The 18,873-nt window shown below is 41.8% G+C and overlaps 1 protein-coding gene across 3 annotated transcripts in view; it reads right to left on the reverse strand.

Moving 5' to 3' along the window:
* The window catches only part of ZNRF1 (zinc and ring finger 1), a 101,782-nt gene that overhangs the window by 81,267 nt on the left and 1,642 nt on the right, over positions 1 to 18,873 (reverse strand). The window lies entirely within an intron of this gene.

Consider the following 18,873-nt stretch of genomic DNA (forward strand, 5'->3'; position numbering starts at 1 on the left):
AAGACATGAAGGCCCAGACTCGAAGACAAACAGCAAGCAGCATAAATAAACCCACATGGCAGCAACAGTGCAGAACACTATGAACAAAGAGAAGATAAAAAAGCAGCTAAGAGGGGCGCCTGGGTGGCTCAGTGGGTTAAGCCGCTGCCTTCGGCTCAGGTCATGATCTCAGGGTCCTGGGATCGAGCCCCCCATCGGGCTCTCTGCTCATCAGGGAGCCTGCTTCCTCCTCTCTCTCTGCCTGCCTCTCTGCCTGCTTGTGATCTCTCTCTGTCAAATAAATAAATAAAATCTTAAAAAAAAAAAAAAAAAAAAAAAAAAAGCAGCTAAGAGGGACGCCTGGGTGGCTCAGTTGGTTAAGCGGCTGCCTTCGGCTCGGGTCATGATCCCAGCGTCCTGGGACCGAGTCCCACATCGGGCTCCTTGCTCGGCGGGGAGCCTGCTTCTCCCTCTGCCTCTGCCTGCCGCTCTGTCTGCCTGTGCTCGCTCTCTCTCCCTCTCTCGCTCTCTGACAAATAAATAAATAAAATCTTAAAAAAAAAAAAAAGGCAGCTAAGAGAGAGAGAAAGAAAAAAAAAAACAGATTAAGAGTGGAGAAGCAGACTTCTCGATTGCAATATTAGAAGCCAGAAGATAATGCGACAGAATAACATCTTTCAATTGCAAAGAAAAAATAACTGTCAGCCCAGATTTTTACATCAAGCCATATTATCATTCAATGGTTATGACAAATAAAAACACTTTGAGGCAAGCAAAAAAAGAGTTTGCCATTAAGAGGCTCATGGAAAAAAAGTTTAAAGCCTACCTTCGGAAGACAAAACTTTAACTCAGATGAAGTATGATAACTCAAGAAATTAGAATAACACAGTGTAAACCCAAGGGAAATAGAAGGAAAGATAAAATACAGTTAAGAGCAGAAAGCACAGAGCCTGTCTCAGTCAGTTAAGGCTCTAAGTCTTGATTTTGGCTCAGGTCATGATCTCAGGGTTGAAGGATCGAACCCAGCATGAGGCTCTATACTCAGTGGGGAGTCTACTTAAGATTTTCTCTCCCTCTGCCCTTCCCCTTGCTTGCACGTGCTCTCTCTCTCTTTCTCTAACAAAATCTTTTTAAAAAAGCAGAAAGTAACAAAATGTGGGGGGGATAAAGGGTAATCAAAATCAAAAGCTGATCCTTTGAAAATAAATTAATAAAACCGAGCTCCGGTAAGACTAGTCAAGAATAAAAGGAAACTCACAAATAATAATAGGAATGGAAAGGAGGACATAGCACAGGCATAGACACAGAGGCCGCACATGTGCCTTATCAAAACTGACGCAAGAACAGGAAACTCGAACACGCCGAGAATACTGAAGAACTTGAATTGTATTAAATAAAAACCTACCCATGAAAAAAAAACCGCTAGGCCCAGACACTTTTACAGGACAATTTTACATGCAAGATCTTTCCCAGAGCCAGAGTTCTCACCAGGTTTGTTTGTTTGTTTAAGATTTTATTTATTTATTTGACAGAGATTACAAGGAGGCAGCGAGGCAGGCGGAGAGAGGGGGGAAGCAGGCTCCCCGCGGGGCATAGAGCCCGATGCGGGGGTCAATCCCAGGACCCTGAGATCATGTCCTGAGCCAAAGGCAGAGGCTTAACTCACTGAGCCACCCAGGCGCCCCTCTTACCAGGTTTCATAAGAACTCTGGTCCCCTTGCACTTCGGATCCAGGAGTGCTAACAGACCCCCACTGTGGCCAATCTCTGGATGCTTCAGCCTCCACTGTTAGTGCCTTTAATCCTGCCCACACCTTTAAACTGTCTCTTCAATTAAATGTGATTCCATTACCTCTCTGAGTGTGCAATCTGTTTGCAGCCAGAACTCTAACAGGCCTTTGTACAAATTCTTCTAGAAGAGAATGAACATATACATATTCCTAAACTCCTTTTAAACGTCTTCATTAACTTTTGGGACCCATGGGTGGCTCAGTTGGTTAAACATCTGCCTTCAGCTCAGGTCACAGTCCATGGGCCCTGGGATGGAGTCCCACGACAGGCTCCCTGCTCAGCGGGGAGTTTGCTTCTCCCTCTGCCTGCCGATCCCCCTGCTTGTGCACTTGCTCTCCTTTTTCTCTGACAAATAAATAAAATCTTAAAAAAAAATTCTACATTAACCATAGTAGCAATAGAAGAAAATAAAATTATGAGTGAAATTTCATAACATATATGCAGAAATCCCAAGTAGAATATTCACGTATTAAATCTAGCAATTTATAAAAAATGTATGTACCACAGCCAAGTAGGGCTTACTTCAAGAAGATAAGGACAGTTGGGGCGCCTGGGTGGCTCAGTGGGTTAAAGCCTCTGCCTTCGGCTCGGGTCATGATCCCAGGGTCCTGGGATCCAGCCCCACATCGGGCTCTCTGCTCAGCGGGGAGCCTGCTTCTCCCTCTCTCTGCCTGCCTCTCTGCCTACTTGTGATCTATCTTTAAAAAAAAAAAAAGAAAAAAGAAAAAAAAATAAGAAGATAAGGATAGTTAAACATTATAAAACCTATTAATGTAACCATTAATAGATGGAGGGAGAAAGACCATCTGAATAAATGCAAGGGAAAAATCTGATCAAAGAGCCAGCTGTGATACTTAACAAATTAAGAATAGAAGGGAATAAAGGAAAATGACCCAAAACAGACAATGGGTCCAATGCAAGAAACACTCCCTTTAATAAGAGGAAAACAAGGATGCCCATGATTACCGACTCACACAAACTTTTTACTGGAGGAACTAGCCCGCAATCTTAAAAGAAAAAGATGTGACACAGAAGAGGATTAGAAAAAAAGGAACTAAAGAGTGGTTATTTGCAGATGTGATCCTCTTGAATTTTCTCTGTAGACATTTCACATTATAATTATTATACTCAGTCTCTTTCTTTCTAAGAGTTCAGCAAATTTGCCAAATATACAAGAAATCTGAAAAGATTATTAAAAAATGTAAAGCAACTTACAGTAATAATGCAAAAACAAGGTACCTAGTGATAAATCTAACAAAAGGGATTCAAGATCTTTAAAAATTCTAAAGCTTTATCCAAAAACATTAAGTAATAAAATGAGGTTCTATTTAAAGACTACTTATTATCTACTGGGCATTATTTTGAATGGTTGTGTTTATGCCTACAAATTTGTTTAATTCATATAGTCCCACATGATAGATATAATTATTATTAGCCTCACTTTAGAATTAAAGAAATTACGGTGCAAGGAAGGGTAAATCACTTGCCCAAGATTCCAGAACTAAAACTCAGTTACCCTGGGATTCAGACCTAAGGCAGTCTGGCTCCAAGCCTGCAATCTTTTCTTTTTTTAAAGATTTTATTTATTGGGGCGCCTGAGTGGCTCAGTGGGTTAAGCCGCTGCCTTCGGCTCAGGTCATGATCTCAGGGTCCTGGGATCGAGTCCCGCATCGGGTTCTCTGCTCAGGGGGGAGCCTGCTTCCCTCTCTCTCTCTCTCTGCCTGCCTCTCTGTCTACTTGTGATCTCTCTCTGTCAAATAAATGAATAAAATCTTTAAAAAAAAAGATTTTATTCATTTATTTAACAGACAGAGATCACAAGTAGGCAGAGAGGCAGGAAAAGAGGGGCGGGGAAGCAGGCACCCTGCTGAGCAGAAAGCCCGATGCGGGACTTGATCCCAGGACCCTGAGATCATGACCTGAGCTGCAGGCAGAAGCTTAACCCACTGAGCCACCCAGGCACCCCTCCAAGCCTACAATCTTAACGGGTATCCTACACTGCCTCTCCCAAGAGGGGGGTGTCCCATTCCTCCCATGAAGGCACCTCCAGCTCAGCTGAGTCAAGACTCTAGGAGATAGTCTCATGTCATGTCATATGGAGGCAGATTTGACCTGAACTATGGGCAACAAGCCCCTATTTCAACAGATGGGACCAGAGTACAAACCTTGGGAGCAAAGGTTCACGGTAAGGATACAGACCAACTCTGATGAAAATAGATATCAGCATTAGATCTAGCCACCCCTTCAGACACCGGGTCATTTTTAAGATCATGTGGTTTTCCCATTTCTAGGAGCAGGTCAATGTAGGCTCCTCATATTTGAGAAGTTTCATTAAAATCTTAAGCTACTTTACAGAGTCACTGGACATTTTTGTCCAATTGAATTGGACATTCAATTATTTATGTCTTCCTAGTAACATCCGAGGATTCTGGGTGACACAAATGCAATATTTCTTTGTGCAAATTTTGCACCTTTTCTGTAAATCTGAAATTATTTCAAAGCTTTAAAAAATATTTAACGGGGCGCCTGGGTGGCTCAGTGGGTTAAAGCCTCTGCCTTCGGCTAAGGTCATGATCTCAGAGTCCTGGGATCGAGCCCCACATCGGGCTCTCTGCTCCCTGCCTCTCTGCCTACTTGTAATCTCTGTCTGTCAAATAAATAAATAAATAAATAAAATCTTAAAAAAAATTTAAAAAAATATTTAACAATTCTATTGCATCTACAAACCCATTCCCATCAGGTTCATAGGTAGACTCAAATTTATAAAGATGGCAACTGAGAAACTCAGTGTAATTCCAATAAATATTCTAATGGCTTTTCCCCCATAGAAGTTGACAAAGCTGATTCTGGGAGCAGAAAGTGCCAAAAATAGCTAACCGGTTTCTGTTGTTTTTATTGTTGTTGTCTGTAACATACAGAAAGAACTGTTTATTCTGCTGTTTGCAATACAAAGACTCAGGGAAACGTTATTGTTTGTACAACATAGTAAGGGAAAAAATTTGAAACTGCCCATTAGGGTCAGTTTGCCAGATGTCCTGTCATTAAGTACACCAGCTATAAACAAAGCAGTTCCTAGTACTCTGTACTTCATTTTGTTTATTCTATCCTGATTCCCTTATTTGTCCCCTAGAAAGCTTCACTTAGACAACACAGCTTTGAAAAAGAATAACAAGATGAAAGGATTTGCCCTTCCACACAGCAAGACAAAACTACAGTAATTAAGTAAGTGTTAGCACAAGGATAGACAAATTGACCAATGGAACAGAATAAAAAGCCCAGGAACAAATACAGGCCTGGAAGGAAACTTGATATATGACGGAGGGGGCTTTGCAAATCAGTGGGGAAGGACTTCACCATTCTTCACTTGCTGCTGGGAGAGCTAGTAGTCATACCGAAAAGAAAGATATCCTTACCCTACTCCATTCAAACAATTTAATTCTCCAGGAATTAAGGACTTAAATGTGAAAGGCAAAAGTTAAAAACTTTTAGATGAAAATGTAAGATAGTATCTTTATGACCTCGGGCAAAGAAAATCTTTCTTAAGACACAAAATGCATATGGTATAAGGAAAAACAGTGGAATATTCAATTACACAATTAACTTAACTGTAACAAATCACAAAAAGAATAAAGAGAGAAGCCACACACTGGGAGAATACATCTGCATTACATATGACAACAATTAATAATTGTCTGGAAACAAAACAAAAACACAAATTCATACAAACTAGTCAGAAAAGGATAAAAGATCCAACATAAATCTGGGTAAAAGACATGAACAAGCATTTCATAGAAGAAAAACATTTAAATATATTATATTAATATATTAATTATATGTAAATGCACCTTATCAAATACATAAATAACAAAATCACAGTGGTATTCTATTTCATACCCACCAGAGCTTGCCAAAAATTAAAGTATGATGATAATGAAGTTTTGGCAAGGGGCACGGAGAAAGTGAAAATATGCTATTTTGGGGAATGTAAACAGGTACAAGCATATTGGAGAGCCAGTGGGCAATATCTCTCTAAAAGCTGAAGATATATATACCTATGGCCCAGCTATTTCACAACTAAGGATGCACCCTAAAAAACACTCTCACTCAAGTATGTAAAGAAACAGAAAAAATTCTCAAAGCAACTGAAAATAACTTTAATACCCATTGTAAAAGAATGAATTGAGAGGGGCGCCTGGGTGGCTCAGTGGGTTAAGCCGTTGCCTTCGGCTCAGGTCATGATCTCAGGGTCCTGGGATCGAGCCCCGCATCGGGCTCTCTGCTCAGCAGGGAGCCTGCTTCCTCCTCTCTCTGCCTGCCTCTCTGCCTGCTTGTGATCTCTCTGTCAAATAAATAAATAAAATCTTAAAAAAAAAAAAAAAAGAATGGATCGAGAAATGGTGATATTTGTGGTAGAGTCAGTCATACAACAGAATACAACAGTGAAAATGAATGTGTCAACGTAAGCAATAAGTACTATGATGAGGGACTGACAGATCTCAAATTCATTTGGGGATATATATATGTATCTCCATGTATATATATATATATGGATATAAATAAAAGGATAGAGTCATTACGATAATGTTTATATGAATTAAATGAATATTGTTTTAGCAGAAACCTGAAATAAAGAATATATGGAGAGGATGATGAACAGGAGAGTCAGGCAGTGAATACCTTTGGGGAGGGAAGAAAAAATATGGGAATGGGGTGGGATTTATGCAATTTCATCTGTAATGGTTTATTTATTTATTAATCTGTTTGGTAGGTAAATACATTATCTCTTTTGAATGCCTACGATAGTTATTTTGGAAAAGATTCCAAGACATCAGAGCTCCTATTCAGTCACACTAGTATCTGATCTCCTGAAATATGCAAATGAAGCCAAAAATTGAGACAGTATAAAATCCTGCAACTATTCCATTTTGCAATCATTGGACAAAAACTTTAGAGTTCATTTAATATAAGTAAACAGATAGGAGAAGGAAGGGTCAGGCTGCAGTCTGGATCCTATGACAAGATGTACCCTGAGGACCCTGAGGACCCTCAAGGAAAAGAAGGTGGGCAAGTAATTAGTGATATTTTACGAAAGTGATCGGGGTGCCTGGGTGGCTTAGTCAGTTAAGTGTCTGATTTCAGCTCAGGTCATGATCCTGGGGTCCTGGGACTGAGCCCTACATCAGGCTTGGGGAGTCTGTTTCTCCCTCTCTCTGTCTCTCTATCTGCTTGTGCTCTCTCTGTGTGTCAAATGAATAAATAAAAGTCTTAAAAAAAAAAAAAGGCAAGTGATCACTGCCTTACAGAAAAATTTTGATAAAGGAAACATCCATTGGTATAAAAACCATCAACCAAAAGTAGGTCTAGAGGGAACACACCTTAAATTATAAAAGTCTTATGTATGAAAACCCACAGTTAACATCATACTGAATGGGGAAATCTAAGAGCTCTTGCCCTAAGGTCAGGAACAAGACAAGGATGTCCACTTTCACCAGTTTTATCCAACATAGTACTGGAAGTCCTAGTCACAGCAATTAGATAATCAAAGGAAATAAAAGGATTGAAACTGGTAAGGAAGAAGTAAAAGCTCAACTATTTGCAGATGACATCATACTATATATGGAAAATCCAACAAACTACCAGAACCGATAATTTAGTAAGTGGCAGGATACAAATATCAATGTACAGAAATCTGTTGCATTCCTATATATTAATAATGAAGCAGCGGAAAGTGAAATTAAGAAAACAATTTCATTTATAATTGCACCAAAAACATAAGATATCTAGGAATAAACTTAACCAAAGATGTGAAAGACCTGCATTCTGAAAACTGTAAAACAGTGATGAAAGAAAATTCAGAAGGACGATAAGAAATGGAAAGACATTCATGCTATGGGTTGGAAGAACAAATATTGTTAAAACGTCTATAATGGCCTAGAGTACCCAAAGTATAGCACACAAAGTAATCTACGCATTTAACACAATGCCCATCAGAATATCAACAGCATTTTTCAACAGAGCTAGTACAAACAATCCTAAATTTGTATGGAACCAAAAGACCCCCAAATATCCAAAGCAATCTTGAAACAAAAACAAAACAAAAACAAAAAAACCCCTCACAATTCCAGACTTCAAGTTATGGTACAAAGTTGTAGTAATCAGAACAGTATGGTACTGGCATAAAAATAGGCACACAAAGGGATACCCGGCTGGCTCAGTCAGAAGACCTGATTCTCAGAGTCGTGAGGCTGGAGCCTACTTGGGGTGTATAGATCACTTAAATAGCAAAATGTAAAAAGTTAAAATGGACTACCCTACAACCCAATAATCACATTACTGGGTATCTATCCCAAAAGTACAAAAACGATAATTCATAAAGGGATACATGCATCTCTATGTTTACTGCAAGCATCATCTACATAGCAAACGACAAGCAACCCAAGAATCCACCAATAGCTGAACAGATAAAGAAGATGTAGTGTATACATACAATGGAATATTACTCAGCCATAAAAAAGAATGAAAGTTTGTCATTTGCAATGTCATTGATGGAACCAGACAGTATAATGCTAAATGAAATATGTCAGAGAAAGACAAATACCACATGATTCCACTCATATGTGGAATTTGAGAAACAAAACAAATGAGGAAAAAAAAAAAGAGAGGCAAACCAAGGAAGACTCTTAACTACAGAGAACAAACTGATGGATGGCAGAGGGGAGGTGGTGGGGGGATACAGGAAATAGGTGCTGGGAGTTCAGAGTATACTTATCGGTGATGAACACTGGGTTATGTAGAGAACTGTTGAATTGTATATTATATATATTGAATTTTATATATTGTATATATTGCATCTCTGAAACTAATTTAACACTATAGTTAACTATACTGGAATTAAAATTAAAAACTTAATTAAAAAAAAGTGACCATCACTTTTTCCTTCAGTGTTTTAAACTCCTTAGGCAAAAGATACTTTGTAATTATGACATCAGTTAAAAATGTGGAGTCTCCAGGGCGCCTGGGTGGCTCAGTGGGTTAAGCCTCTGCCTTCGGCTCAGGTCATGATCCTAGGGTAATGGGATCAAGCCCCGCATCGGGCTCTCTGCTCCCCCTTTCTCTCTGCCTACCTCTCTGCCTACTTGTGATCTCTCTCTGTCAAATAAATAAATAAAATCTTTAAAAAAAAATGTGGAGTTTCCACTATATAACCCAAGAAAAAGTCCTCTCAGAGTAGAGGTTCCTCTTACTCTTTCCTTGTTTGAAGGCTTGGTCAAAGTCATCTCTGAGGGCTAGATCTATAATCCTACAGGCCTGAGAGCTTTCAGGCCCAGAAAACCCCCTCTGAGTCCCTTGTTTGTGCCCTTTTCTCTATTAGTTATTGCTGGCTCTTAGGCATTAAATACTGACTTCCTGTTCCCCTTTATTGAGCTCTGGGGCCTTGGAACTGGGAAGAGGCTTTGAAGAAAAGTACAAAGCCAGGAAAACACGGAGTGGAGACAGCCATGACTTTCCAAAGGAAAGCAAATCTTAACATGGTTGTAATAACCTTTCAGACTTTCCTCTGTCTGTAGCTTACATAAGACAGTGGTTCAGACACGAGGACTGAGGAGTTGTAGGTCAATGAAGTTGGGAACAGTTAAAGCTCTGGTTTGGGCGGGCAGAGGGGTTGAGGACAGCATTTTGGATGCAGACAGCATAATCCTGGTGTGTTCTAAACTCTTACTATCGCTAACATTTCCTTTTCACCATCCTACAGAGGCTGGGTGGGTCATGGGTTCACTTTGGGTGTCACTGTAAACGCTTTATTAGGACCTAAAACCTTTAGAGCACAGATGACCTTGTATGAATTGTCTCCTTGTAAAGTAGTCCCACAGTCAGCACCAAGCGCCAGGCCACCATTTCACACTATGGAGAAAGGAGGCATATTCCTGACTCTCATATTGTCATCATTAGGTCCACAGCCATCCCTTAATCCAGAAATGTGATGCTCCTCCCGTAAGGGGCCTCAGGCCCTCTCACCCAAGGCCTCAGTTTCATGATCCTCTTACACGACAAAGGTGTTTTAATGAACTGAGTTTGAATGTTCAACTCCAATCTCATTGGTCATGCTACTGTGGCAATTCACTGGGCACAGGCCTTCCCCATTCTGTTCTGCTGTCCTGCACTTTGAATTCAGGGCTCACTGTCAGCGTGGAAAGCACCAGAGTTCTGATATGGCAGCCTCTGGTTATGTTCCACCCAGGGATTTATCATCCACAACCTACTCAAATCCCTCCCCCAACAGCTACCAAAAATTCCCCTGGTGAGAAATGCTATTATGAGAAGGAGTGGCTGCTTTGTGACTCACTATTTCATTAAAAAGATTTTTTTTTTTCAAACAAATTTTCAGTAGAAGAATCCAAAGGTTTTCTAAAGCCACAGCAAAAACAGAACAGCTCATAATACTATTTCTCAAAGGCCTGCTACTTCATAGGCGATCCCTATACCTCAAAATACTGGAGATGCTCAGATTCACTATCCTTTTATGTTGCACTTGGCCTCTGGGCTGAGGAAAGAGGTAGGGAATAGACGGATTAAATACAGCCAACAAGGCTGGGCTTGTCAGCGCGTGTAAACCAGCCCTCATCGGAGGTATGAGACTTGCCATAGTTCCCCAGGGCAGCTGGCTGCAATGGTAGGACTACTGCGGCCACATCTGACCAGGATGGAGGAAATCTAATAATATACGGTGTACATGGGGTATGTGGTGATGCTTGTTACCGTAGTGAGTGGTGTCATAACAGAGTTTCTCTGAAAAGCTGTCTTAGATAGCATTATATTTTACAAGGCATTAAAAGTATAAATTATCTAAACAGAATAGAACCATTATCACAAAAAGCTAGTTTGTATTTATGGTAGGCAAGTACTTCATTGGTTTGGGCTGGAATCCCAAGGATTCCCTCAAATCCTTGTAGGATTCCCAGAGTACTTAGGCAGACATCAGGATAAAAGAATTCTAATGGCTCTCCCTAAGGAAAAGCACCTGTTAGCAGGAAAAAAAAGGGTTACTGGAGAGGAATCAAATGAAAACATCTTCAAAGAGTTGAGAAATATGGGCAAAGTGACCAAACAGCTGGGGTCTAGGGTCTTGGGTTTCTCCCCCCTCTGCCCAGATCATCTGGAAGACTCCAGATGTAAGTTTCTCCCACATGCTAACAAATAAATTTTGACCTTAAGAGATACTGTACGGCAAAGCTGACCAATTTCAGAACAACTCCTTGTGAAGCAATGGCTTATTTAATCATACTTTTTAGGGGGCTAAAAGGTACTACCAACGAGAAAGCTGGAGCCAAGCTATGACAAACCTAATTCACTAAGATCAAGATGACTACATATTCCTAAATATAAAGTGAGGTTTCTCCAAAAATTAAGGTATCACCCTACAGCCAAAGCCCATATTAAGTCTCTGAGCAGGAAACATTCTTTTAAACCCTTTATTTTCAGCAAAAAAAAAAAAAAACCAAAAAACCAAAAAACCAAAAACTCAAATATAACACACATTTAATAATTATTCGGGGGAGGTAGAGAGGACGTTTCAGTCACCAACGTTGGCTATCATAAACAAAGCTTTAAAAATCACTTAATGGGTGCCTGGGTGGCTCAGTTGGTTAACTGACTGACTTTAGCTCAGGTCATGAACCCGGAGTTCAGGGATCAGGTCCCACACGGGGATCCCAGCTCCATGAAGAGTCTGCTTCTTCTCTGACCTCCCCTCTCACGCTCTCTCACTGTCTGTCTCACCCTCTCTCTCTCAAAGGAATAAATAAAATCTTTAAAAATAAAAATCACCAAAAATAGCACTAAGTGTCAACGTTGTGGAGCTCAGAGACATACAAGACCAGGGGGGAAAACCATTCCTCATATTTCCTTATGGGTATTTGTGGCTTGGGAAAAATTTTACAGAGACAAGATTACTAAAGTGGTGGATCATGCTTCTAGAAAGCCGTGTTCAATGACCAGAAAGAAATGTGGCTCTAGGGATGACAAAGACACCAAAGCCAGAGGTACACACAAAGAGTTTGCAAAACAGTTTTTCCTTTAGATATTCTCACTGAGAAGATACAGGACCACTTGTATGAGGCTACATGAGGAATTTCTTAACACTCACTGGTCTGCAACCCAAAGAAAAATCACCTGCTCCAGCCCAGAAACAGGGTTTAGGAAAGAATGAAGACTGTCCGTGAAGAGCAGGGAGCAAACACCATCCACATAGCAGCCTCAGAGATGAAACCTTGAATTTGTTTGTTCAACAGAAGAACTGATGGAGAAGGTAAAAATCTCCCCTTAAGCTGCAAGATTCCGACTCTCTCTCAAGGAGTAAGGAAGCAAAATTCTTAGAAAGAACAAAGTAATGTTAATCACCCTTATAATAAAAATATATTCCCCGCACCTCACACAAGTCCTAGGATACTGGAGGCTCTCAGTAACTGGCAGTTGAATAAATGAATGTCTTGGCTCAACAGATCTCCATACACACACTCAAAAGGTCTCAGAGTTTTGGGTCTCCAGGAAAAAAGGAAAAGTAGGTATTTTGTCCATTTAAAGTCTGGATTCATTCGAGGATCTTCTCTAGCTGCTGGCTGGGGACACATAAAAGAGGATCTAGCTCAGCAAGCCCTTCTGTAGCACAAGCAGCCAAAGGCAGCTGGTGCCTTAGGAGAAAAATCAGGGGGAAGGCGAGCACAGAAGGAGAAGGGACACTGCCACAATTACCTTCTGTTCTGAGCAACTTCAATTCTCAGGACCAAGGCAGATGGGCTCAGGCCTATCTCTGGGAGGAAAATGCTCAGTTCCATGTAAAAGAAAAACATCAAACCATGAGCAATGCTCTTGCTGGGTAAATCCAGCCTCTGGAGCAGCTGAAAGGAAGATCTATACGGATCCTGCTTCGGTGACACTCGATTCGTTTAGTAATACTGAAAATAACACTGATGAGTGCACCGAAAAGCATTCAGACTTCTTTTTTTGTTTGGGATGAGAATTTTCAGAATCATTTGTTCCAAGTTCAGCTTCTTCGGTGTCTCCTTAGCTCTACTGAATTCTGGGAGTGAGGTCCAGTCATCTGCATTGTTAACAAGCCCCCCAGAGAATACGGGGGCCGTCAAGTTTGAAAACCCTTTGAACCATTCACAGAAATCAAGAGCGCTCTTGCTTTTGCCTCGTTACAGATCTAAAGAGTGCGCTATAAATTCTTACCATGACTCCTTTAACTTGGTGTTTATAGAGACCCAGTGAATTCCCCCTTCCTCTTTACTTCCAGCAGAGGAAGGCTGCACTCTCAGTTCTAACTCCAGGGAGATTTCGGGGTAAACAGTCTCTTCGGTCCAGAAGCTACCCCTAGCTGCTGCTTTAAGATTAAATTTAGCTCCTTATCTGCTTCACACTTGAGGGTTGTAACTGGTTTTCAGGTTATTCATTCATACCCAAAACTTACTCCTCAACTACCAAAAACAGGAACCCATGTGTTGCATTCAAGGATAAACCTCTGTCCTTATGAGAAAATAAGATTCAGAAGTGAAAACTGCTGGTGCTATGACAAATGCCTTCTGTACACTAATAATCACTAGGGATGATCTGATACAGATTAGGCCATGACAACGCTTAGAAAAGAAAGAGATGGTAATTCAAACTCCTCCAGCATTCTAAATCCCTGACTGGGATTAGGGTTTAGGCTTGGAGCTATCTTTAAGATTCTAGTACTATAGGGACGCCTGGGTGGCTCAGTTGTTGAGCAGCTGACTTCGGCTCAGGTCATGATCCCAGCGTCCTGGGATCGAGTCCCACATCGGGCTCCTTGCTCATCAGGGAGCCAGCTTCTCCCTCTGCCTCTGCCTGCCATTCTGTCTGCCTGTGCTCGCTCTCTCTCCCTCTCTCTCTCTCTGACAAATAAATAAATAAAATCTTAAAAAAAAAAAAAAGATTCTAGTACTATAGCTTCAGTGACCCACGATCACTAGAAGCACCCTATTTAAGGGTTAGCAGGAGCAAGACTAGTCTGTCTATGTTACGACCACTTCTCTATGAAGTTTTTTCTAATTTTGGAACTGTTGAAATTGATGTTTAGTTTTATAATCAGATTTACTAAAATGTGAGTGCCCTAGAAGCTTGTGTTGAGTATCACATTTATACAATACAAAGCAGGTTTCTTTTCTTAAAAGGAATTAGAATTGCATTTCCTTGGTGCAGAATGGCCTGGCTCTGAGTACTCCTTATGACATATTTGGGGTGTGTCTTTATTTAATAGCTAAATGCACACATCCCATAAAACAAACACTTTAAGAGCCAAGCCACTATTTCTTGCAACACCTTTCAAACCCCAATGAGGAAGAGTGAACTGTGACCTTCAAGGAATTATCAGCTTCTCAAGGGAACTTTTTAAATTTTTATTTTGTAGAAAGTAAGCCCTCATAGTAACAGAGAACTATAAACTCCGCCGTACAGAAAGATTTTCATTAAGAATAGAACTTTTGCAGCGTAGGAGACCCATCTTGCTCTCTGAAGACCACAGAATACTTTTCCTTCCCCAAAAGCCATGTAAAGGACCATTACCTCTAGCACACCTATGATGAGGCACAAAGAGGCTTCCTGATCCCCTCTAAAGGAGTTGGCAACTCTGTTTAAATTATTTAAGAGGAAACAGTTAAATCACTTGAGAACCCTAGAATGGCAGCAAATAGAATCCAGGAGATGTCCTGCTAGCTTGGTCCAAGACTTAGCAAAAGCTACCTTCTATCAGCCCCACTGATGACTTGGTGACAACAAAGAACAGTTCAGATTTTTTGATCCCAGGACCTGAGCCGAAGGCAGACACTTAATCAACTGAGCCACCCAGACGCCCCAGAAATCCATGTTCTGAGACCAGATCTCCAGAACATCACCCAGAAGACCATCTGGAGGTTAAACACCTTATAGCAAAATTGACACTTTAAAGTGGAAAGGAAGGGACACTAACTCTCTTCTAAAACAGCTCTTCTCCACGGCGTTCGTTATTATGAGGCGTTCATTATTATCAACGGCCCGCCAATGTAGGTCAGGTTTCAGCAGAGAGCAGTAGCTTCCATTTTGGGGAAAAGTTCACACAGTTCTCAATCTCCCTGCCAGGAACCTTCTGCTCGGAGGAAAGAAGGCAGAGAACTGTAGAAGTGCCCCTACAGGAACCCCCCTTTGCTTACGTCTGCTATTTGGCTTTTGTAAATACTAGCTCATGAGACCCCCCCCCCGGACGACTCTGAGAGGTAAGCAGGACAGGCATTACGTCCATGTTCCAGATGAGAAAACAGCACTTCTGAGGTTAAATGAGTCACGTGCCCAAGGTCACAAGTCAGGAGGTTATTTGATAGCCCGACCAGCAGATGAGCCTAGCGCTCTGGCTCGCCGGCCAACACAATTTCCAGGACACTAGCCAGCTTCCTGGTGTTCTGGGATGGGAGGCAGTGCAGTGTAATGGTTAGGAGCCCAGGTTCTGACAACAGCAGACCTATATTCCAACCGCAGCTCTGCCACCTCTTCACTATCTGACCTTGTGTCTGCTCCTGACCTTGCCCTACATCTCTGTTTCCTCTCCTGTAAAATGGGGACAAAACCGCCTACCTCACAGTTACAGGGTTGATTAAATGAGATGATGGACAGGAGGCACTCAGATTCATCCCTCGATAAACACGTGTGCCAGGCACGCACAGTGCAGGCGATACAGTAGTGAGCAAGAGGCCCAATCCTATTCTCATGGAGCTTAAAAATCAGTCAAACTAAATAGAAAAGGCAAACAGAGAAAATAAAATACTTATAAAGTGTGGGAAGTGCTGTTAAGGTAACAGGTGAGTGGCTGGAAAGATTCAGAGGAGGGAGGCAAATTTTAAGAGCGGTCTCTAAGGAGGAATTTAAGTCTGAGTCATGAGGGATCAGAAAGAACTACCCAAAAACAGAATGGAAGGGAAAGCATTCCAATTATAGGGACCAGGGCGTGCAAGGTTCACAACCTGGGGAAGCGTAGGAACGGAGGGAAGACAAATGTGACGGCTACGTATCCTCACGGGACCTGGGGAATAACCTTTCCAGGCTGGCTGCCAAAGACTAACACGTCTATTTTTAAAATAACAAAGACAAGGCTCAAGAGAGGTGATGTGTGTTCCCCAAGGTCACAGCTACTCTGAGGAGGGTCAGAGACCCTAGTATTTTACCTCCAGACACAACATCAGCTCCCTCCCTCCGAGGAAGCTTCGAGTGCCCTGAACTCCCCTGTTTACTTCACTGACAACTGTTGTCGGTGCCCGTGAAGATTTCCAAAGCACCTTAAAAACACAAGCAACAACATCCCATCAACTTCTAGGCATCTAGTCAATTGTGCACCGAAGTCCTTATCCTTCATTCTTACGACACAGGAGCAAAAACTGCTTGGCCTTACTCAAAGGCTCCAAAGTAGAAACAAGTTTCTCTTCTTACAGCAATAAACAAGAGAGGAAAGGGATGTCCTGGAAGGAAGGTCCTGTGGCCTGTTCCGGAAAGTGAGACAGAACTACCAGTGCAGAAGACTGGAAATATGAAGGTTCATGGTAAATGAACTGCAAAGGAAAAACTAATTATTTTATTTGAATAAAAGGATGAATCCCTAAACAAGTGGTTGTCAGTCAGGATGGTGTCCCGCTCCTGCACCAAGAGCATTTGGAAATTTTGTGGAGGCATGTAGTGGGCAGGGGCAGGTGTGCTCAAAATGTTAGAAAAGGACAGTCCTATAAAAAAATGTATTACCTAGGGGGCCTGTCTAGCTCAGTCAGCACAGCATGAGCCTTGATCTTGGGGTCGTGAGTTGAAGCCCCACATTGGGTATAAAGATTACTTTAAAAAAGTGTGTATGGGGCGCCTGGGTGGCTCAGTGGGTTAAGCCACTGCCTTCGGCTCAGGTCATGATCTCAGAGTCCTGGGATCGAGTCCCCGCATCGGGCTCTCTGCTCAGCAGGGAGCCTGCTTACCCCCCCCCCCTCTCTGCCTGCCTCTCCGTCTACTTGTGATCTCTCTCTGTCAAATAAATAAATAAAATCTTAAAAAAAAAAAAGTGTGTATGTATATATATACACAAAATTTGGAAAACGAATGTATTACCCAAAATATTAGGAGCTGCCTCATACACACTTTCATACTGATCCCAGAAGGATTACTATGCCCCAGCTTTTCCTGTATTCTCATGGTTCTGTGGCTCTTCCTACCCTCACACAGCTAGATGAAAAAAATTAAACTCAGGTTTCGCAGCTGAGGAGTCTGAAATTTTGGAATCCAACTGTAAGCTCATAACTCCATCATGGAACCTGGTACCAGGTGGAATAAGGAAAAAGAAGTTTCTAGTAAGAAACAGTTAAGAAATTTTCAAAACGGACACTCCTTCCCCAGATAAGCATCCATAAGATTACATGTGTTTTGCAACACACAAAATTCTGTGATTTTAGAGAACCGTCAAGCACTGCTTTTCAGTTTAAAATCGGATACTAATGACAGTTCTTTTTAAAAAGTTAATCACAGGCGCCTGGGTGGCTCAGCGGGTTAAGCCGCTGCCTTCGGCTCAGGTCATGATCTCAGGGTCCTGGGATGGAGCCCCGCATCGGGCTCTCTGCTCAGCAGAGAACCTGCTTCCTCCTCCCTCTCTGCCTGCTTGTGATCTCTCTCTGTCAAATAAATAAATAAATAATCTTAAAAAAAAAAAAAGTTAATCACAGTCATCTCACAAATAGAGCTTCCTTTTTCTGGATCTAATATCATAAGAAAAAATTTTAATTTCAAGATGTCTAAAAATGATCAAATGTCTAAAAGTGCCCAAAGCAGTCACACCTTGCATCTTATTCAGGACAGAGATTAATGTAGATCAAGGAAGCTCGGATGGTATTTAGAGGTCCGTTAAAGAATTAAAATACTGGGGCGCCTGGGTGGCTCAGTGGGTTAAGCCTCTGCCTTCGGCTCAGGTCATGATCTCAGGATCTCAGGATCTTGGGATCGAGCCCCGACTTGGGCTCTCTGCTCAGTGGGGAACCTGCTTTCCCCTCCCTCTGCCTGCCTCTCTGACTACTTGTGATTTCTTTCTGTGTCAAATAAATAAATAAAATCTTTTAAAAAAATTAAAATACCATTTTAGCAATTCAAAAGCCCCTTTCCAGTGTTACTCTAAATTAGTCACTAATTCCCCTTCAAAAATTATTTCACAAATTAAAGTTCATAGAATCGAAACAAAAGCAACACTATTTCCAGAAATAAGAAAGATTTTAAAAGTCTACCCTAGGGGCGCCTGGGTGGCTCAGTGGGTTAAGCCGCTGCCTTCGGCTCAGGTCATGATCCCAGGTCCTGGGTTCGAGCCCCACATCGGGCTTTCTGCTCAGCAGGGAGCCTGCTTCCTCCTCTCTCTCTGCCTGCCTCTCTGCTTACTTGTGATTTCTCTCTGTCAAATAAATAAATAAAATCTTAAAAAAAATTTATAAAAAAAAAAAAGTCTACCCTATTTCACAATAGCTAGAACAGTGTTCCAATAGATACACTCTCCATAAGGCAATCTTCCTTCTTTCTACACAATATCTAGATTTGCTTAACTCTCCCAAAGAGTCTGAAAATGTTAACTTCTTCACACTGACCTGTCAATTAGCAAATAGCGGCCCCACACCCCTTTTGACCAATTTTCTAGCAGCCTAACCTGGCTTCTCAGGTTAGCTGAGCAGACAGACCTGTTTTCCTCCAGAAGTTCCTGCCAGTGCCTTTTCCGCCCTGCCCGTCAGGGCCTGGGAAATCCTCCTCCAGCTTTTTTGCTGGCCTGTCACCAGAAGTCCACAAAATGAAATCACCCAGATTTTTTGAATTCCCCCTCTTCCCCCGGTAACGCACCAACAACATCCAGGCAATGAAGTCCCACCTCCCATGACAAAAAGGTAGAGATTACCAGGAAGAGCTAGCACTTGGCATGAAGGGGAAGAAAAAAGATGGAGGGATGTGAGAGTCACCCAGCCAAGCCTACTGCATGCATGCAGCACCCGCCACCAGAGCCCTGGTCCTGCAAAGCCTCAGAGGGAGGCTCCCTGGCTAGGCCCTCCATTCGGCA

This window comes from Lutra lutra, chromosome 17, assembly GCF_902655055.1.
Source record: "Lutra lutra chromosome 17, mLutLut1.2, whole genome shotgun sequence".
Lineage (NCBI taxonomy): Eukaryota > Metazoa > Chordata > Mammalia > Carnivora > Mustelidae > Lutra > Lutra lutra.